The 22,574-nt window shown below is 40.2% G+C and overlaps 1 long non-coding RNA gene across 1 annotated transcript; it reads right to left on the bottom strand.

Moving 5' to 3' along the window:
* Window positions 1-6,406: 6,406 nt before the first annotated feature.
* LOC118498884 lies at window positions 6,407-11,040 on the bottom strand. Its single transcript, XR_004901372.1, has 2 exons — window positions 10,747-11,040; window positions 6,407-6,473 (listed from the first exon to the last, which is right to left on the bottom strand). It is a non-coding gene; the product is annotated as an uncharacterized LOC118498884 (long non-coding RNA).
* Window positions 11,041-22,574: the final 11,534 nt, after the last annotated feature.

The raw sequence follows: 22,574 nt of genomic DNA, 5'->3' as shown, positions 1-22,574 counted from the left end.
CCAAGACTTCTCTCTGCTTTGCCTGACATCTTGAGACCTGTGTTATTAACGTTTTTAGAAAAACTCTGTAATGGATAAAATCTCTTATTTCTGTCAGTCTTTGAATCTGATTAAACAATCCTGTCTTTATTTTGTCTGCATTTATAGAATTTTCCTTTTTTGTAGTATCTTTGTCAAGGTTTGATATCAAAGTTATATTTGTCTCATAAAAGAGGTTGGGAAGTAGTTGTGTTTTCCTATTCAGTAGAAAAAATGTGTGTTTTCTTTTTCTTCTTAAATATTTATAAGAATTTACCAATGTACATACGGGCCCACATAGCACTTTATGGAAACCTGCGGACTTCCCTATGGTGGAAGATGCACAAAGGCCCCTCCACAACAAGGCAGTGGGTAGGTGCCCCATCAAGAGATGTCTTACTTGCTTTCCTGGCTGCTAGGCAGATGAGTCAAGTTAAATCCAGCATAACTGCAGTTGGAAAGTGCTGGACCTGATAGAGGAAGAAAAAGATTACACATTGAAGGAGCTACAAGAAATAGCCTGTATCACCATGGGCCTGGAAAGTATTCCTGAGATTGGATTTTGAGGGTGCTTTATTTAGGGGACCAGCATACAAGACTACAGAAACAAGAACTTATTTATTTAGGGGTCCTTCGCTGGGACACAGGATTTATCATCTTAGCAAGAACCCCAGGGGATGGGTCAAATTTACTGTTAGGATATGAAGCCTGATATCATTTTGGCCAACACTGAGTGAAGTGGAAATGCCCAGTGGTATAGTAACTTGTAGGAAAAGTAATAAAGAGGCTGAGAGAAGTGGTCGTGCTGGACTGGATATATCATGAGTCCAGAAAACCCACCACACAGTTGTGTTCCAAACCAGGGCCTGGAAGGCACCTGATTCACTAAGGCCGCCGAGAATGTACCTGTGAGAAGGCATGAGCATCATGGGTTCAGTGGTGGCTGTCCTCTGTAGATCAGGGCTGACCATGGGTGAGGTGCTCACAGAACTGGGCTTGTAAACATCATTCTGGGGTAATGCGCCCTGAAGCAACAGAGGACTGGTGCTTAACTACCCAAAGCCAAGAGGAGGCCATGATCACTGTAATGACTGGTGAAGTTGGAAGGTCAATGAAAGGGGTTTGAATCCCAGGATGTTTTGGAAGTGACTGTACTACTTGCTATAGCCAAAACAGATGGGCAAGCAACAAAAATGCTGCTTAACATTTGTAACCAGTAGGGTAAAAATGGGAAAAGAAGAGCGTGAAGGCATTGGTCCCAATGAAATATCCCAGTCCCTTGTTCAGTTCCCAGACCTGAGGCAGTTTTCAGATACAGAACCTACAGATGGAAGTGGTGGCTGGGTTCTTCAGAGGAAAGACCCTGCTATACAGTGGCAGAAATATACTCTGATGAATCTCCAAGTTCTTCTCTAAATGGACATGTGGCCAACTGCTAGGATGATAGTACAGTGAGAGGGGGGAACATCCAGGCACTTCAAGGACTACTGGACACTGAAATCTGAAAACCCAAAGCAGCATAGTGACACTCCATTAAATTGGGGGCTCATGTGGACCAGGCCCTGTGGTACCAGCTAAAGTCTGGCTCACAACAGACACACCGAGTCTGTGGCCCCACAGTTGTTCATGTCTACAGTGTCTCAGTGTATAATTGGAAATGACTGTAACACACATAAAGCCTCTGGCATTTTAGGTAAGGCTTATCACAGTGGGAAAAGCCACATGGAAATCACTGAAACTCTTCCTTATCCAGCCAATAAAGGAAGTCAAAAACATTTGGCTGGGATGGCAGAGGTGGAGCTTATTGGTTGTCCTCATCATTTTTCCATTCATTTTGCCAGTCTGGGCTTTGAAGGAACTGTTTAGAATGACTGTAACCTAGCATTAGCCCTGATTGCAGCTGCTGTGCAAATGTGACATTGTTCATGACTAGAAATTAAGAAGGGCTGGGTTTTGTGAACCAATATCACCCCAATAAATTCAATAAAAAAGACCTCAGGTACATGGTATGTAGGTATGTAGCCAATGATCTGCAGAAGGTGTTCTTTTCTATTCCAATTAGGAAAGAGGATCAGACACAATTGGGTACATTATAGCTATGTCCAGAAGTGGCCTTGAAGGACAATGGAAAGGGCAAATATTTCTAATACACAGAGCTGTGAATGGTATACTCCATCATCTACTTTGTGTGGAGAACTGGTTCTGGATGAGAAAGTGCAGTTTTCTGGGCAGTGGCTAGTGGCTTGGCCATTTGCTCAGGGGTATGGATAGAAAAAGACTGGGAAAGTACAAAAAGTCTGATGTAGACGTAGGTGGACGGACATGTGGGAGTGGACATAGAGTTGGAATGTTTTTGTTTCATGTGTTAGGACCCACTGCCATCATGGACAGGGCACTTAGCACTTGGCCAGTTGAGATTAGGCAGACTTTGCTGTCAGACCCTGAAGTGGCATGACGAGGACATAGTGGCAGAGGTAGATGTTATAAATGGGCCCAACCCATGGACTCTCACTTACCATGGCTGATCCAGCTGCTGTAGGCTCTGAATGTCCATGCTGTCAGCCACAGAGGCCATCACTGAGCCCCTAATATGGCACTGTTCCCCAAGTAGACTAAATGGTCTCATGGCAAGTCAACTATAGTGGGTCTCTGCCATTCTGGAAGGGCCAGTAGTTTGTTTTGACAAAGATAGAACCTGGTCCAGGTCTGGGTTTGCCGTTACTACCTGCAGAGCTTCAGCCAGCACCACTATGAAGGACTTACACAGTACTTGACCACTGCACCGTGATGAAGGTGCAAGAGTGGGCCCATGACCATGGGATCCCTTGTTCTTACCACATACTACACCACTCTGCAGCCTTCTACACGCAGCCACTCATGGAATGCTACAATAGTCTTCTAAGGGCACAGCTGAAGCATGAGCTTTGAGGCAACCTTCTGAAAGGATGGGCTGCCATCTTTCAAAACACAGTGTATGCATTAAACCTCAGAACTCTATGGTGCTCTGGGCCCAAAAGGATTGTGAGTCAAATGTGGTGGCACAAGGAGTGGCACTACTAAAACACTCCCAATGACTTTTTTATTGGACATATTTGTGCTTTCTGCCCTGCAATTCTGCCCTTTGCAGGCTTAGAGGTCTTGGTTCCCAAAGAGGGCAGACTCTTGCCAGGGGATACAGTGGGTCCCACTGAACTACAAAGAATGGTTGTTACTAGAACACTTTGTACTCCTTGTGCCCAGGAGTGTGCAGGTGAGAAGTCACCATATTCACAGAGTAACTGACCGCCACGAGCAGTGGGTTGGGCTGCTTCTCCACAACGGGACAGGGAGGGGTATGTGTGGATCCCAGGTGAGCTGCCTGGTGCTTCCGTGCCTCCTGTTGCTCCTTTGTCCCACTGTCACTGAACAGACACTCAGAGCAAACTCAGTCCAAGATGGGGATGACTACTAAGGTTTCAGAACTCTCAGGAATGAAAGTTTGCATCACATCATCAAGTAAATCACTAAGAACTCCTGAGGTGACTGTAAGTGTGAGGGGGTTCCAAAATGGCATAGTGGAGGAAGGAGAGGAAGAGGCCCACTGGCAGCCCTGAGATCAGTGATAGTGGATGTAGTTCCATCCTTCTAATCAACTGTCCTCTGCTAAGCTTTTCCTCAGGAAGATAAACGCTCTGGCCACAATCATGGAGGTCTTCTTCCCTGAATAGTGCTGAATAGCACAAGGAGCGGACTCTGGTAGTGATGAAGGTGCGCCACCCAGATCTCTTGCTGAGGGGAGCTTACCTGACTGAGGGCCCCATCAGCTGCTCTCTGAATCCAGTGATCTTTTCATGCCAAGGCTACAGTTCCCATGAGTTTTTTCCATCAGAACAATGAGCAGATCCGGCACACTAATGCAGGCCCTTTCCTGTGTGCAAGGGACTGCTCTGAGGGGCAAGTTTCATCAGCCTGACCTTAAACTTTTCTCGGAATTGTGTTACAGTCTGAGACCCTGGCTACTCCACCCTCCTTCTTTCCCTTTTTCCTTCGAAGGGGTTAGACATGCAACAGTCTGAAAACTTCCTCCTCTGCCTCCCTTTCTATTTCAATCCTCAGAGGTATTTCCCCAAATAGATCCCTTGTAAATCTATTTTTGCACATGCATCTTTGAGGACCTGAAAAAACATACTTCAATTTGTTCTGACAGGTAGTTAACTTACTTGTGTATCAGTTTCATAATATTGAGGCTTGTTTGTGGATTTACTTTTTGGTGGCATGTCTAGTGCAGATTTTACTGTCAGACATACACAAGGTGAACCTTCCCAGGATCCCCATGAATGTCTGCAGTTCTGAGTGAGGACTCTCTACGATGGCTGGATGGAGGATAAATGTTTCCCGTTCTTGTGCAAGTTTTGGGAATTGTTAAGCTTAATGTTCAGCAATGGAAACAAAGGCATCTATACACTGACTTGTTTTTATCTTCATACTTCCCTCTTCACTGATACTCTGTCCTGAAAAACTCAAGCTCAGTCTCATTCAACTCCAATCTTTGTCTCCCCCATGCAGCAAGAGTCTCTCTGCTCAGCTTAAGCTTCTGAAACGTGATCCAATGCTTAAACCTAGAGAGGCTGGGCAGCTGGTCACCTTGTTTCCTTCCCTCTGTGACCAGTCCTTTGCTGTCTGTTGTCTGTTTGAAAAGCTGCTTCAACACTGCCTCCCGCCCCCTGGAAATACCAATAGCCAAACTTTCTGTGAAATTTTTTAATGTATTTAGAGCTATAAAGTTCTCTTAAGTGTTTGCTTTCACAGAATCCTACAAGTTTTAATGTTATATATGCATTAGAAATTATTTCAATATATTTTCTAAATTCCACCGTGATTTAGTTTGACTCATGGATCATTCAGGGTATGTTCCTTAAATTATAAGTATTTGGAAATTTTTTGTTTTTCTATAATTGATTTCTGGCTTAATTTATACTCAATATTATTCCAGTCTTTCGAAATTTGTTGAGACTTGATATGTGATCAAATGGTCAGTCTTGGTTAATGTTGAATGACAAACCTTAAAAGAATATGTATTCTGAAACTTCTGGATATCATGTTTTATATTATGTCTTACTCAAATGTACAATGCCTATACTTAGCAAATAGTAACTCAACATGTATTGAATTGAGTAACTCAAAGGTTCTATCCTATTGGTAGCAATTCCAGATCAAATAAGAAAGGATGATGACATCACAGGGGTGCAGGCACAGAGAGAACTATTTCTGGTAAGGTGGAGCCTCCTAGAGGAAGGCTAGATCAAAGCATGCAATTTCCCCCCTTCCCAACCAATGTTAATGCCAACCCTTTATGTGATAAAAATCATCCCAATACTCTCCCTTCCTCTGTTGTACCACTGTCCTTTCATTGGTTGTAAACTCTGTATCACTAGTGCTATGTGACAGTAGAAAACAGTACTTTAGGAAAAGTAAATGACATTGATTTATAAAGCTCTCAGAGGCATAACAAAAGGTTAATTTTATTTCTCCAAACAATTCATGATTTTTAGAGATTACATGAATTTAGAAGATATACAATATCTTTCACCAATAACCCAATTTTTCAAATGGAATATTTAAAATTTTTCCAAGTTCTCATGTTCTATTTGTCATGTTCATGTTCTATTTCTTATAAACATCCCTCTAATAAATATAACCCTTCTGCCATCCTTGTTCTGGACACTGAAATTTTAATTACAGAAAGAGGAAATAGAGCTGGACAAAGCTGACAGCACATTCTGTACACTCGTGTGCACTGTCTCACATCTCTTCAACCTCCAGTTCCCGCCGCAGCTCTGGTGAACAGTTCCGGGCAGGCTTGGCCCTGCTCTGTGCTGGCAGTGCCTCACTTCCAGCACATACCAGGAATCTAGCTTCCTGTCCCAAGGCTTCTCTGATGTGGCAATGTGGGATGCCCCAGTACCAGTGAGGCTCCCCTGGCTTTGCATAGGGGTGGGGGTCAGGGGTTAGCCCCAATGGGAGCAGCCCTCAACATGTAGGAGCGAGAACTGCTTCTCCCTTTGAACCCTCAGGCAGACAGTCTGAGACAAAGTTTAGTAAGACGTCTGAGAAGGTTCTTCCCTGAGAAACCATTAACAGAGGTGGACACTGGATAACACTACCTTGTTTTGCTTGTATTTTCTTTCCTCCCCGCCTCGCCCCACCCCTTCCCTCCTGTCTCTCTCATTCCCGCTCCCTAGGATCACATTCCCAAGTAGAACATGTTTCCCTTTGTCTCAGGCTCTGCTTTCAAGAATAAACTAGATTAAGACAGTAGGTAAGTAGGTTGTTGGTAGATTATATAATGCAGGAATATAATTTCTCTTGAGCCTTTAGAAACACCTATTCGGTTGGCAGCACAGTTTACGGTAATTCGATGATTTTCCATCTTTTTCCTTTTTGGAAGTTCATCATCCATCCTGAAGCCTGACCACCTGAAAAAAAATAGTTGGTACAAATTACTCTCTAACTGAAGAGGCAAATTTCTTTGTGATACTAGTGCTAAGTGGTTTGGTTGGATACGCCAATCTAATAAGGAGAAGCCCTCAGTGTACTTAATCAGGTGGAGCTTTTTGTTGCTTTGGAAACAACCATATCACATTTCTTATTCTCCGTGGTAAAAGCCTGGAGCTTTTACTACTATAATCCTTGATGCTGAGAAATTCAAACATACCTTAAAAATGTAGAAATTATTAGAATACTACCAGGGCTTTCTTATTCATGAAAAACTGAAAAAATACCCTAAAAGATATAGGGGTTATTAGGAAGAAATTAAGGTTGTCCATAAGCCAGTCCTGAGAAAAATGTTAACAAGTTTTTACAAATTCTAGGTACTGAAGAAACCAAAGAGAACAAAATTGATGAATTCCCCACCCCTCTCACCAGAACTTGTATTCTAGTGCTATGGAAAGTGAGATAATAAGCAAATTAAATAATTAAAATACACGGCATTTCAAATAAAAGATATAAATAAGTGGGTAAAGGTTGGCAAAAGGTATAAACTTGTTATAAAATAAATAGCCCCTGGGGATGTAAAGTACAGTATAGTGACCAAAGTTAACAGTATTTTATTCTGTATTAGAAAGTTGCAGAGAGTGGATCTGAAAAGTTCTCATCACAAATAAAAACATTTTATGACTGTGTGGCAATCATTTCACAATATATACCAATACAGAATCATGTTTACAACGGAAATTAATGTAATGTCATGCATCAATTATATCTGAAAAAAATCAAGTAGGGATGGGGAAAAGAATGAATAAGTTTTGTCTTTGGTTTTGTTTCACTTAATCTGTAAATCTCACTGAGAAAATGACATTTAAACAAAGGCCAGAGGAGGAGAAAAGTGTCAGTCATACGGGTATTTGGGGGAGGAGTACTCGGGAAGATGAAAAAGAAATCCTAAAAGCTCTGAGATGGAAAGAGACCAGTGTTGTTTGAGAGATGTGAGCATTAGAAGCTGAGGTTAGAAAGGGCTTGGAGAAAGGAGGCAGCACCAGATCGTGTGAGAGAGGGGTTCACAGTGGATGCAGGTCCACACTACATGCTGAGGGCAGATTTTGAAAAACTGTGAAAACACTTGGTATTATTATGATTGGGTGGTACTAATGTCCTTTACCAGGCAGGCAGTTTTTATGTTAAAAGTTCAGTGATACTCAGGACAGTTCCACCCAACAAAGCATTTTTCTACATTTTGTGCAACTATAAAATGTCCTGCTGCTTATTCATGTAGATGTAAAACTTTGTATTATTTATGCTAACTTCTAAATTCCATTCATGGCAAGCTAGGTTATTGGGATCAACTCTTCATTAAAAACAAGCAAATATCCTGGATAAAATATATTCAGTCAAATTTGGAAAGCTTTTGTGAATATTGTTTCAAATATTTTTCTTCCCCATACTCTTTTTGCCTTCTGGGAGTTCAATTTCAAGTATGCTAGAGAGCACCTGATACTATTGTGTGAGTCATGGATGTATGATTTCTGGAGACCTGTCTTCAAGTTGATGATCCTTTCTACTATTGTGTCCAACCTACTGATAATCCCATCAAGTAATTTCAGATATTGTATTTTCCAGTTCTAGGACTGCCATTTTGTTCTTTTAAAAAAATATAATCTGTATCTCTCTTAAAATTCCTTATCTCTTCATTTATTGTATCTTATTTTTAGTAAGATTCTTTACTACATGTGTCATCTTTATTTTAAAGCCCTTGTTTACTAATCCCAGTATCTGTACTGATTTATGACAACGGTAAAATTGCAGAGCAGTGGGAAAAGGATGGTCTTTTCAAGGAAAGGACTCAGTCAATTGGCTAGCTATATGAAAAATATTTAACCCTGATGTACATCATCAGTTCACATAGTTAGCAGATCTAAATGTTCAAAAGCAAACAGTATATTTTTAGAGGGTAACATAGGAGAATGTCCTTGCAGGCAATGATTTCTTAAACAGGACAGCAACAGCAGTAACCATAAAGGAAGACTAATAAATTAGATTTCACTAAACATTAAACATTTACATTCAGTGAAATTTAACAATGAGATAGTTAAAATACAAGCCACAGACTATGAAAAGGTTTGTGTGTGTATATTTGTAGTGCTCAAATGAAAATAGATTCACATATAGAGTATATAAATGAAGCAGAAAAAGACAAACAACTCAATAGAAAAATGGGGTAAAGAACCAACAGGCACTTTACTAAGGAGGATCTCTAAAAGACTAATAATCACATGAAAAGATGCTTTTTTTTCATTAGAGAAATGTAAATTGGCAACACACAAACACCAAATGTTGATTAGGGTATGGAGCAATAACTCATTATACATTGCTGGTGGGTGTATAAACTTGAAAAACTGTTAGGCACTATTAACTATTATTGTAGTAATAGTAAGCAGAACCTACGTCCCAGCTATTCCACTTTTAGGTATATATCCCAATAGAAATGTATATATGTATAATGTATATATCCCAATGTATCTCTTTGTGAGAGATTTGTTTTCATGTATACACATCATACACAGTAGTATCATCTGTAATTATCTCAAACCTGGAAATAACACAAATATCTAAAATCAGTGTAGGGGACCAGTTACAAGACATCCCATATTATATGATTCCATTTTAATGAAACGTCTAGAATAGGCAAATACACAGAGATAGAAAGTAGATTAGTGCTTGCTTAGGGCTGGAGAGAATTTGGGGGCAGGGAGGGGGGCCCAGACAGCTAAAGAAGAATGGACTTGTGTTGAGGTGATGAAAACGTTCTAAAATTGACTGTGGGAATGGCTGTACCTGTCTGTGAATATACTAAAATTCCCAGTGAATTGTACAATTTATGTGGATGAATTGTATGGTATGTGAATTTTATATCAATAAAGGTGAAATTAATAGAAATAGTATAAAGGAAAATAAATAATGGTGTATATTCATATAATTGAATGTCATACCACATAAAGTAAAATTTTTTCAAAAGCTCTGTTACCGGGAACAACACAGATGAATCTCGAATATAATATGAAGTAAAAGAAATAAAAAAACTATAAAATATTTACTGAATAATTCATTTAATGTGAAACTCAAAAACAGACAAATAATCTATGCGTGTGAGGCTAAGGCAGTGGCACCCTTGCTGTGAGAGGGGACAAAGGAAGCCAGGAAGGGTCTATCTCTTGATGTCTGTGGTGGTTGCAAGGATGTGCTTGTGCTAGTCTTTGAAAGTTCATTGAAGTGTATATTTATAGTTGGCCCACTTTTCTATATTCGATACTTCAACAAAAGTTTATTAAGAAACATTTTAAAAAATCCAGTTATTCAGTAAGTTGTCCTATTAATATGCATTGAAAAAAATGGACTAAAAGAATACATAAATTCTGTAATATATTTTTTTGTGGGTTGGGATTATAGAGAATTTTTTATTTCCTTTTATATATTCTTCAGTATTTTCCAAATTACCACAGCGGTCATACGCTACATTCATCGCTAGAATAAATGCTACAAAAATACAACTGTTTGCAATACATCTGTATTACTTTCATCCTAGTTTATTCACAATGTGAGTACTTGGGCTTTGGTTCTAGATAAGAGACTGTCATTTTAAAGCAGGGCGTGGCAGCTGGTCTGGGGGTTTCCTGGTGGCCTGGCTGCTCGGCAGGAGCTCACCACCAGGAACCCAGCGGGAAGGAGGAGCAGAAGTGCAGGTGTGTGGACCTAAAAGACTGTGAACTAAACCGGGGCAGGAGAGTCGCAGTCCTCACGGAACCCGAGTCCTTACTGCAACTCTGGGGTTAGGATGCAAGCTCCAACCTCCTCGCTGGGGAAAGGGAATGATCAGAGTCTAATCACTGTCATCCTCATATTTTTGTTAGGCCAGGAGCTAAGAGTTGTTTTTACATTTTTATGAGGTTGTTAAAAAAAAAAAAGTAAAAAGAGAAAAAAAAAGCCAAATAGGAGACAGAGACTGGTCCTGGACTAAAAATCCTAAAATATTTGCTATCCGGCTCTTTTTAGAAAAAGCCAACTCTTTGATTAAGAGAAGCAGGCAGAGAAGTCGAGGTATTTTGGAGTCTACCTGGGTAGGCGCTCCCGGCGAGCCCAGCGGGGAAGGAGCCTGCCTCGGCACTTTCCTGCAGCCGTACCACGAGAGGCAGCACCGCCTGGGCTTGTCAGACATAGGAAGTCGGCTTCCGCTACCGAGAGTGCAGAACTCACCTCTGGGGGTCCTGCCTGGAAGGGGACACCCGCAGCGTGGGCCCACACACAGCTGGCTCCTCCTGGTGGGGGCTCAGAAAGGATGAGCGACGCTCCCTGCCGCCCTCCGAAGATCACAAGGAAGGAGGTTTCCGGGCTTGAGCTAGGAACGCACAGTCCTCACCTCAGAGAAGCCAATCCCCTGCCGCGGGAGTTTCCTTCCCTCTTCTCGGCTGTGGGCAGCCGGGCAAGCGCTGCTCACTCCGCCTGCTTGTCTGTAACTTTTGAAGCAGCGCTGCGTGGGTGCGGCTGGCCGCTCGGCGCATGCGCAGAGGCCTCTGCAGCGGGTGCTCAGAGCGCAGGCTCTGCGGGTGAGCCCTGCCAGGAAGCAGTGCGACCCTCGGTCCCCAAGGCTGGAGGGAAGCCAGGGCGGAAGGACACAAACAGTGTTTTTGCGGAACATTTTGAGTTAGTTGTGCACGTAGTAACCTTTCACTTTTAAATATTACTAACATGTGATCTGCGCTAACAATTTCATTTAATTCAGTCTATCGTATCAGTACCTGTCCACTAAGAATTGGAGTTCTCTTAAATCAACGCTCTCCAACACAGCACTACTGGTATTTTAGACAGAATGATTCTTTGTTGTGGGGGCAGGGGAACGGTCTTGGACATTGTGTGATGTTGAATGGCACTCCTGGCCTTTATACCCTAGATTCCAGTAGCAACTCTCCCCTCCCCCAGTTGTGACAACCAAAAATGTTTACAGACGTTGTCAAATGTATGTGTCTTGAGATTTGGGCCAAATTGCCCATAGTGAGGACTACTGCAATATAGGATCATGCAATACAGTATCCTCAAAAAATAAATACATCATTAGGTTCTTCAGACATAGGAAGTCCGTATCCACTGCACACATCAAATTAGTAAACGTAGTCTGTATTCGAATTTCCTCAATTAACCCCTCCCCATGCCCCTACGCTGCAAAAAAAAAAAAAAAACCTTGCTTATCCTATTGTTTATAAATATAAGTCCAGGATTTAACAAGGATCACACATTACATTTACTAGTTATCAAGTCCCTTTCCTTTCTTTCAATTAGCATACTTCCATACCCTTTCTTTGTATGTTTTTTTTTTTTTCTGGTATTGACATATTTGAGAAGTTCAGGCCAGTGGTTTTTTCAGATACTCAGATTGGTTCTCATGATAAGATTCATGTTGAACATTTTTGTTTTGGGGGGGGCTGGAATTTCACCTATGTGTTGTTATGTTCAATTTTACCTATTTTAAAGGGGCTATATAGCAGTTCTAACAATGTTTAATTTTTAAAACTCAAATTTTCTCCCAGTGATTTGAAAGACCACTTTTGTCACATACATAAATTTCCACATTGTACTTGGGGCTATGTCTATATTTTCTATTTTTTCCATTGATCTGATTGTCTACTCATATGCTAACAGTACGCCATTTTAATTACAGACACTATATAGTGTACTCTAATATCTGTTAGAGCTGGGCCTGCCTTATTGCTATTTTTTGTTTGGTTACCTTTTCCTATTTCTTGGATATTCTTGCTTATTCATTTTTTAAAAATAAACTATAAGCCCTGGCTGGCGTAGCTCAGTGGATTGAGCGCCGCCTGCGAACCAAAGTGTCCCAGGTTCAATTCCCAGTCAGGGCACATGCCTGGGTTGCAGGCCATGACCCCCAGCAACCGCACATTGATGTTTCTCTCTCTCTCTCTCTCTCCCTCCCTTCCCTCTCTAAAAATAAATAAATAAAATCTCTAAAGCATACAGGGAAAGTGCAGGAGGCCATGCAAAACACAAAACACGCAGCTAAGAAAAAAAATAAATAAACTATAGACTCTAGTTCTATAAAAATACTTTAAGTATTGGTATCAATTTATGATTTTGCATTATTCTACTGATGAGCAATGTCTCTTTCCCTTTTTTTCAAGTCCCAGTTTTGTGTCTTTCAGGGAAGCTTTTAAGTTTCTCTCATACAAGTTTTGTACATTTCTTGTTAAATTTATCAATTACTATGGTTATATTTTATTTTTGTTGGTAATGTAAATGAGGTAATCTCTCCTACTTTTTCCTTTAGGTGTTATTGCTCAAATACATGAAGGTATTGATTTCTATATGTTACTTTATATCCTGCAACATATTGAACCTCCTATTTCATCTAGTTATCCATCAATTCTATTGGCATCTCTATTTACACCTTTATATAATTACAGTAACTATTCATCTTAAAGCTCAAATTGTGCATGTTGGGCTTCCATGTTCATTTGACAACTGCGAATATTTCTATGGCTTCCTCGCTTTTGGACAATGGAAGAGTCCCATTGTCATATTGGAAAGCCTCGTTTACTGTTCCATACTTAACCATTTCTCAAAGGAGCCTTCATTGCGTTCAGTGAAAATGGTATTTGCTGACCACAATCTGTACACTTATGGGTGTTCATGGCTAAACGAGTTGCTGCTACTTCTCAGACTTTTCAGTACAAGGTGTAGAAAATAAATAGTTTTTCAAAGAAAGATAAAGATAAATAATAAATGTGTGCTTATGCAGCAAACTTAATGAAAGACTAAAGAATTCTTTACTTATTTAATTTTATATTACACATCTTTTCCTCTGGTGAAAAGCATGGTTCTTATACTGTATGAACACAATTGCTCATTTATTTTTTCTACTATACATATAACAGTTTCAAAATAACAGTACCAATATTATACTTAATTGTAAAATTGCTAAATGCTGTTTCATACAGCTAGGTTTGTTTTAGGTTGTTTTCAAACCTAGATTGTTTAATTAAAAAAGTAATTAAATCCAAACTGGGAAAAATAAAGCAAGTTTTAAATATTTCTAACTTTTTTACTACAATGTTTTATTTTTAATGATGTAAATAAATCTATGAATTTTATTCTGAACATTTTTAGCAGTATTTCATAGACTCTGATGCCATTTCATTATTTTCTTAAAATTCTCAATATCAGTTGGTATTTCCCCTTGAGCCAACCTATGTTTAACTGGGATGAGGGTGGGGACAATGGGAAAAAGGGGAAGGGTCGTCAAGGAACATGTTTAAAGGACATATGGACAAAGCCAGAGGAGGGTAGGATCTAGGGTGAGAGGTGGGGATATGTGGGGTGGTGGTGAGTGGTAAGGGAAAAATGGAGACAACTGTACTTGAACAAAAATAATAAAAAAATAGATCATGAAAAATTAAAAAATTTTAAGCTGGTAAGGCTTTCTTATGTTTTGATTATTATGGATTCCTACTTTTATCATATGGTCAATGGAGAATATTATTTGTATTTTTAATTTAATTATTGGGATATACTTGTCTCTATATGTAAATTATAGGGTCAATTATCATAAATGTTCTTTGCATAATTTTTTTGGTTACATACTAAGAAAAGTGTACTAAAGTCTGCTATTATGTATGTATTTCTGTTCTATTCGAATCTTCTCTTGTAGTTTCTGCCACGCGAAAGAAGCTGCATTATTTCCTGCAAATCTTCCATAAATATTTAATTTTCACTGTGAATTGTGGCTACTAGCATTATAAGGTGCCCTTTGTCTTGGTAATGGTTTTGGTCTGAATTCTACTTAATTGGATTTCAAAATCTGTTTGTTATTCTTATTTGCATTTTGTTGGTATACCTTTTTCCATTTTTTTCATTGTTAGCATTTCTGAATTATTTTCTATTAGCATTGTTTTTTTGTCTTTTCTGTGCAGCATAGAGTTGGGTTTTGATTTGTCCTTGTAATAGTGGGGTCAAGCCCTCTATTGGATGATATGTTTGGTTTCAGATGTCTCATCTCATGTTATATTTATATATGTAATATCTAGCATATCTGATGATGGTAAGTACTATTGAGGAAATTAAAGAGAAAGGGGGGATAGGAAATGTGGGGCAGAATATTCCATTTTAAACAGGTAGTCAGGGAAGGCTTCACTGAGAAGGTGATGTTCACACAGACTGTTGAAGTAGGTGCACAAATGAACTATTTGGATAAGCAAGGTTAAGACTTGTCCCAGGGGAGAGAACAGCTGAAGCAAAGGCCCTGACACACTAGGCTACCTGTTGTGTTTTCCAAGGCCAGCAAGGAGAAGAGTGGGAAATTGGCCGAAGGGGAGGATCAACAGGATGGATAGAGCCCTCTCAGTCTCAGGGAGGGCACAAGGCCACCCCTTCGACATGAATTTTAGTGCCAGGTCTTGAAAATAACATTACTTCTGCCATCTCACAGTCCTAAATGAATAACTACAAGGGAATACTTTAATAACTCGGGGTATGCTGGCCTAGATAGTAGAGGAAACCAGGCTTATATTTTGGGGCACAACTCAAATTATGCATGAAAGTAGTTTCATCTCTGCTGGTTTTGAAGGTTGGTTTATGAAACACCTCACAATGCAATGTAAATGATCCTTCAAATTGCTGATGTTTTAGTGTCTACTCTAGATTCTCCCCCAGACACATCAGATGCAGCTTCATAGCTTTTTACTACTTGTATGAAGGTGTGCATTTACAGGGGAAGAATTGTTTTGAAATATATCATTGAAAAAATGTTCAAAAAGTGTAGAAAACATTAAAATTTGCTACTGGGAGGCTTGACTACAGAGAAAACTATTTTTGATTCTTTTAGAAACGTGACATAGAAAAGTATTTTTCTTTTAAAGTTAAGTATTTGTCTCACCCCCCCACACTTTTTTTTTTTAACAAATAGGCCTAAAATAAAAAAAAAAAAAAAGAACAGAAAATTGTTTGGCAGAGAAACTAGAACGAAATAGATGTCCATATAGGAGGAGGCGCGGGGATGAATTAAGTCTGTAATCCAGAAAAAAACTTCAGGATTTAAGTGGATGGGAGCGGAGAAGGGACAAACTTTAAATTTATGTACCATTACTTCTTCCTTGACTTTACGTGTTTCATTTGGCAGCATTTTAATTTTCTCTTTCACTTGTTTTTATTAAGCGAAACTGGCACCGTGAAATGCTGTGTAAGTCACAACTCATATAGAAAACTGAACAGCGCATTGTAAAACAGTACACAAGACAAAAGACTTCAGCTCCGAGCTGAGATCATCGCGGTGGCACTCGCAGACCCTGTGCAGCAATCCAAGTTTCTCAGAGCCAGGGACAGTCTTCACGATTCTTGGTACGCTATTGCCCCCTGCTGGTCCTGTGGAAACACTGATTACAGAAATGGGTTTTCATAACATTCCACTTTTTAGTTCAATGTTAGCGTGCTATCAGAGAAGTTAAGCGTAGTTCCAAGACTTAAAATGGAGTGAAGGGATTAAGAAAACAACAACAACAAAAATTCCTGGATACGGACAACAGTATGGTGATTACCAGAGTGAAAGGGAAGGAAGGGGAGGGGGCAGGTTGAAGGGGGTAAAGGAGGGTAAATGGTGAGAGAAGACCAGACTTTGGACGGTGAGCACACAATGCTATGTGCAGATGATGTACTGAGGAATTGTACACTTGAAATCTATATAACTTTATTGACCAAAGTAATCCTAATAAATTTAGTAAAAACTAAACCAGAGCTGACTATCAAAAAAATCATAAAACCTGAAGCTTTTTCTACTCCATGATATGTTGAAAATAAGTCTTTGGTCCAGTTATTAGGATAAGGAATCTGGTTGTCTTTTTAAGTTTCTGAGGGCAACAGGAGTACAAGGCAATTGAGGTAACTTAGAGAAAGACTGGTAAAGTGGGAGCAGAGAGTAGATAGAAAACTGAGCAAAGTGTGCAAAAGGAAGGAGTTGTGAATAATTTACATACAATAAGGGAAAAGCAGTTCAATCTTGAACAGATCTGTGCATTCCTCTCAGAGGGTGTTGGTTAGAATGTCTCCAAGGAAAAGCCTGGATGGGTCATCTGTGAGCCTTCAGGTCTCTGCCTCTTGTGGGTTTGGTCATAGAAACTTCCCAGAACCATTAAAATGTGGGTTGAGGTACTGAGGCAGAGCAGAGACACATAATGCTCAGAGTTGATTTCCTGGTTTACCCTGCAGTTTCTAAAGAGGACAGGGCTACCTCGTGGATGGAAGTGAACCCATGTGCAATCTGTGTATTTGAGCATGGGAGTTTCATGTCAACCATATCAGGTTTCAGATCTTTAGGGCCCACGGGCTGCTAGTCCCTGCATGCCAGAGCTTCCAGAGGGATTAGGTAACAAGGTGCCTGGATCCCCTCTCACTCCGTCAAAGCAATTTATAAGCTTGGGACCTTGCTTCAACTTTTGGGTTTTGCTCAGACTATTTGTCCATGAGGAATATGATTAGAGAAGAACTTTTTAATATTTAGAAAATTACATGCATATTTACCTACAAAATTATACCCTGTTAGGATAAACCTAGAAATCTATACTGAATTATTCTTGAAGGACTTAGGTTTTGATTTTCTTTTCAAATCTTTTTGAAAGATTAAGTTTTTCACACTGTCACTTCTAAAACTTCAGAAGTTCCCACTTCAAAGGCACAAATGACTCATTCTACTAAATAAAAATTTGAGACAACACATACATGACTTACTTTAGGTAACAATTAACAAGCTGATTCCTTAAAGCATGAGGTAGTTATATTCACAGCATTGATTTCAGTGCTCATAACACTTTCTGTTTCTCTTGTGTGAAATCTTACTATTTATTTACTTGCTTAAATTTACATTCTCTACTATGGTGGGTGTTAAAGATGTGGCAGAAAGTAGTATAAACTATGTCTTGAAGCTTTTCATAGTAATTTAGAAAAATGTAGAACAACGGTATGATAACCATGCAAGGAGCCAAGGGGAGAAAACTCATTTCCCCATTTCCTTCCTTTTAATTAAATTCAAGATTTTATTTATTTATTTTTAGGCAGAGGGGAAGAAAAGGAGAAAGAGAGGGAGAGAAACATCAATGTGTGGTTGCCTCTCTTGCGCCCCCTACTGGGGACCTGGCTTGCAACCCAGGCATGTGCTCTGATCAGGAATCAAACTGGTGGTGACCCTTTGGTTCTCAGGCTGGTGCTTAATCCACCGAGCCACACCAACCCAGGCAATTTTTCCATTTCTTTTCACTTCATTTTTTAAATTACATCCCATCCCTTCTCCTGCCATTTCATTTCTTCTCCTTTTTACTGTTTCATTTTATGTATAGTTATATTAATTTTATTTGTTTAAATTACAAATCAGGAATGTTGGCTATTCTTTTTTAACGTATTTTTGCATAATCCCTAGTACTGCAGCACTTAGTACAAATTCTGCATATGTTTGTAATAAACTTCTTTTGAGTGAGTGTGACCACTCAGTAGCTGCCTAGCACCAGTGCCTGTGTCAGGAGGATGCACATTTGATTTCAGGGCAGGAGAAAAATGAAGCTGGGGGGGATTTATACAGACCTAGAAGGAAGTATTAGGAATATTTGTATTCCAACTCTTGGGGTTAATAAGAAACCTTTTTAATTAAAAAAAAGCTAGAAGAACACAAAAATTTTTAGCCTGTAAGTACCCGAGGAAATGTCTCTTTTTAATTATTGTTTTTATGTTGCTGAATGCATATGGGATTTTTCATGTTTCTGCCTATGCACATCCTTAGCAGATCTGCATACACGCCCCTACTGAAGATAGGGTGGAGACCTGTATTTTCTTTCCAAGAGAGTAGATAAACACCATGTCTGTTTTTAGAGGACTTCTGGCCAAGATGGAGGCAGAGGTGGACACACTGTGCCTCCTCACACTACCAAGATAGGGACAACAACAATTTAGAAATAGAATAACATCCAGAACTGACAGAAAATTGATCTGAATGGAAGTCGGACAACCAAGAAGCTGAAATACACCCGTTTATTCAGACTGGTAGGAGGGGTGGAGTCAGGCAGCCAGGTGCAGGTTGCAGCACGAGAGCAGAGAGAGTTGGGACTGGGCATGTAAGGCTTCTGGGGGCACACAAGACCTCAGCAGGTGGACCCTGAGTGTGCAAGCAGCAGCTGGCAGACCCCGGCCTAGGGGTGGCAACCGGCAGACCCAGTGAGGTGGCGATTGTAAAGCAAGGCAGTGCATGCAACCCAGGATCCCAGCGCTGGGAAATAAAGCCTCGGGACACTAATTGAGGACACCTGTGGGAGCTGAGGCACAGGGAGAGACTCCCAGCCTAACAGGAGAAGTTCTTGGAGGGTCCCATGGTGTGCACAAGCCCACCCACATGGGAATTGGCACCAGAGGGGCCCAGCTTGCTTGGGGGAAGCAGCAGAAGGGACTGAGGTCCCAATGGAGCAAGCACCATTGTTTCCTCTTGACCCCACCCCCACATACAACATCACAACCCAGCGACTGGGGTGTCCAGCCCTGGTGAACACCTAAGGCTATGCCCCTTATTGTAACTGGGGCAACCAGACTCCCCACCCCCCCAAAAAGAGAGAGATGGCTTAAACAGAAGAACAAATCAAATCCCCAGAACCCATTCTTTTAAGTGACCAAGAGATAGCCAACCTATCAGATGCACAGTTCAAAACACTGGTGATCAGGACGCTCGCAGAATTGATTTTGGTTGCAAATTAGATGAACAAATGCAGGCTACAATAAAAGAAATGAATGAAATTGCACAGGGAACCAATAGTGATGGGGAGGAAACTGGGACTCAAAACAATAGAGTGGACCAGAAGGAGGAGAGAAACAACCAAACAGAAAAGAATGGAGAAATAAGAATTCAAAAAAATGAGGAGAAGCTTAGGAACCTCCAGGACATCTTTAAATGTTCCAACATCCAAATTATAGGTGTACCAGAAGGAGAAGAGGAAAAACAATAAGTGGAAAAGTTATTCGAACCAATAATAAAGGAGAACTTCCCCAATCTGGCAAAGGAAATAGACCTCCAAGAAGTCCAGAAAGCTCAGAGAGTCCCAAAGAAGTTGGACCCAAGAAGGAACACATCAAGGCACATCATAATTACATTAGCCAAGGTAAAAATGAAGGAGAGAATCCTAGAAGCAGCAAGAGATAAGGGGACAGTAACCTACAAAGGAGTTCCCATTAGACTGTCAGCTGATTTCTCAAAAGAGACCTTACAGGCAAGGAAAAGCAAGGGGCTGGAAAGAAGTATTCCAAGTCATGAAAGGCAAGGACCTACATCCCAGACTGCTCTATCCAGCAAAGCTTTAATTTAGAGTGGAAGGGCAGATAAAGTGCTTTTCAGATAAGGTCAAGTTAAAGGAGTTCATCACAACCAAGCCTTTATTTTATGAAATGTTAAAGGGACTTATCTAGGAAAAAGAAGATAAAAAACCCGTGTGTAGTAAAATGAGAGCAATTATTAACAACCACACCTCAAGCAAAACCAAAAGAAACTAAGCAAACAACTAGAACAGGAACAGAACCACAGAAATGGAGATCACATGGAGGGTTAGCAACAGGGGAGTAGGAGGAGGAGAGAGGGGAAAAGGTACAGAGAATAAGTAGCATAGATGGTAGGTAGAAAATAGACAGGAAGAGGGCAAGAATAGTATGAGAAATGGAGAAGCTAAAGAACTTATGACACATGGACATGAACTAATGGGGGGGAATGTGGGTGGAAGAGGGTGTACAGGGTGGAGGGGAGTGAAGGGGGGAAAGGGGGAAAATTTTCCCCTGTTGCTTTAGAAAATCTTGGGTGCTTCAAGCACTCACTCAGGCCCCTCTCCACAGGTCCACAGCTCAATCACGTTTGCACTGAGTCATCTACGTAAGCACAAGAGCTGAACGGGGACCGGTGTGGTGGTGGGGAGGGAGGACAAATTCCAGGGGAGGCCCAGTCGCCACTGCGAGCCCCACCCTGGTGCCGGTGCACCTACATTCTCTCTCTGCTAGAGCTCTCCAGCTCTGAAGTTATGTTTATAGTCTCCTTTCTTTCCCATCTAAAGTTCCGTAGGCTCCACATGGAAAATTTGGAAGTATTTTCTTGTAAGTGGTAGTGGTGATAAGAATTAGTATGGGAGAAGTTTGCAAGGTTAAACAAATTGTCGACAGTACTATTCTGAATAGTTCAGGCTTCTCTTAATTCTAGTATTTTGTGATTTTCCTTCACCTCAGACATGACCTGAAAGTATGTTTTTTTAAAAAGTGCCAGCTTCTGAATTTCATATGTGAGGTGGCTTACGAAGCATTTTGTAAATGCCTCATTGCATATGGTGCTGGGCTAGATGCTGATGACAGAACTTCTCAGACAGGTTCCCATCCTCAAGTTATTTATAATAGAATATGAGAGAAACAAAAACAATCTTAAGAAGCAAAGAAAAGAACCTCAGGCACGGACAACAGTCTTGTGATTACCAGAGGGAAAGGGGAGTGGGAGGGGGTAGAAAAGGGTAAAGGGGGGCTAAATGGTGACTGAAGGAGACTTGACTTGGACGGTGGACACACAACACAATGTACAGATGATGTGTTAGAACTGTACACCTGAAACCTGTGTAATTTTATTAACCAATGTCACCCCAATAAATTTGATAAAAAGGAAGTCCAAAACACAAAAAGTGAGTAAGGCATGTAAAATTTTGCTTGTATTTCAGTTAAACATCCACTGGGCAGCTTGGTTAGTAGAGGGCAGAATGGTTAAAACTGTTGCAGGTGCAGACATTCATCTCAAATTATCCACCTGAAAAGCTGGAATTCGTGCGTGTAGATCCCCTCTATGCAGCAAGGATTCTGTCTCTGTCTGTCTCTTCTGTGTTTGAGCTCAGACTCCCTCTGGGTGGATGGCTGGAAACAATGGAAGTTATTAGAGCTCCTCACAGTTGATCACTCTTGCCAAAGCCAGGTTGATAAATAAGGCTGAGATTTAGGGAAAAAATTGTCCACAGTTTGAAAATAAAAATAAATGTGCTACTGGGATGCTGAAAATATATCGTTAAATGGTCCCAAGAGACATCGCAAATAATTTTGTATGTTTTAAACTGGTCATTATGATGTTTGTATTTAAAGGACTTCTCTCAAATCACCTTAGGCATTTGGCCATTTAAACATTTTTGTATTCATGAACACTTCTTTTATAATTGATGTGGATGTTTGTTTACAGCCCAACTCTAATTTGTAAGTGGGAAATTCATTTATTTATTCATGCCATGTCTATTACAAATTCACTATGTGCTAGGTATGATGATAGTGATATTTTTGTCTTTTAATTGTTATTGTATTTTTTTTCCATTAACTTTCAGTCCCCTCTCCTCCCAGTAATCACCACACTACTGTCCATGAGTCCTTTTTCCTGTTTGTAAGTTAATTTTAAAGCTTACTTAAATTTTTGTGAGCTCTATTTATCTAAATTCCAAGAAATTATGTATGGAGAACATCAAGTGGGCCAATCACAGTTCATCTAGATCTCTATTGTGGTGCTTATCACACTTACCTTTTTCACGTTCACATTTCCTGTTGGAACAAGAGCGGAGCATGGTCTATATTTGATCATCACTGTGTTCTCAGCATCTAACATAAAACCTGCAATGCAGTAGAGACCCAGCAAGTGTGGTGTGGGTGACTGAAGCACCACAGAAACACACACTGCTCTTTCTGAGGATATTTTAATTTCCATTGGGTGTTGAGGCCATTTATCATTTTGGGATATCTTCCCTAGGAAAAGTCAAAACTTTTTCATAAAGACCTTTGTTATCTAAATACCTTTCTCCCAAAATTTGACTTAATATTCATCTGAAGCACTTTGACTTGATTTTTAACTTGATCTGAAGGACTAAGACTCTGATTTAAGTCATTTTTTGTAATAATTAAGACCTCCAGGCTCTGATTATTTACTTGACATATATGAGGACGACAGTTTCATACTAATCTCAAGAATATTTTCCCCTTTTCCTGGTAGGTGAATC

This window comes from Phyllostomus discolor, chromosome 2 (assembly GCF_004126475.2).
Source record: "Phyllostomus discolor isolate MPI-MPIP mPhyDis1 chromosome 2, mPhyDis1.pri.v3, whole genome shotgun sequence".
In the NCBI taxonomy this organism is placed as follows: Eukaryota; Metazoa; Chordata; class Mammalia; order Chiroptera; family Phyllostomidae; genus Phyllostomus; species Phyllostomus discolor.
This window is presented reverse-complemented; position numbering and strand designations above follow the sequence as displayed.